We start from the raw sequence: 292 nt of genomic DNA on the forward strand, positions 1-292 counted from the left end.
ACCCCCCCCCCTCCTGCTCACCCCCTCCTGCCTCTTAGGAAACACCTTTACTAAAGAAACCCCCCCCCCCCAATTACATTTCGCAACCAGTCACTCCCATGGCGACTTTCAGGGCCGATTTCTCTGGGATTTTCCCAGCTGACAGACTCAGCCCACGGCCTAAAACCCTGGGGCCGGGTGCCTGTGTCCGTCCGTGCTATTTGTCACCGCCGTCAAACCCCAGGGCGCCGTTTTGGGCTCACCCCGCACCCACACCCTCTCTACGGCGCGGGGGCTTCCAAAATGACCGCCC

The sequence above is a fragment of the Pterocles gutturalis genome, unplaced genomic scaffold, assembly GCF_000699245.1.
Source record: "Pterocles gutturalis isolate BGI_N339 unplaced genomic scaffold, ASM69924v1 scaffold29199, whole genome shotgun sequence".
In the NCBI taxonomy this organism is placed as follows: domain Eukaryota; kingdom Metazoa; phylum Chordata; class Aves; order Pterocliformes; family Pteroclidae; genus Pterocles; species Pterocles gutturalis.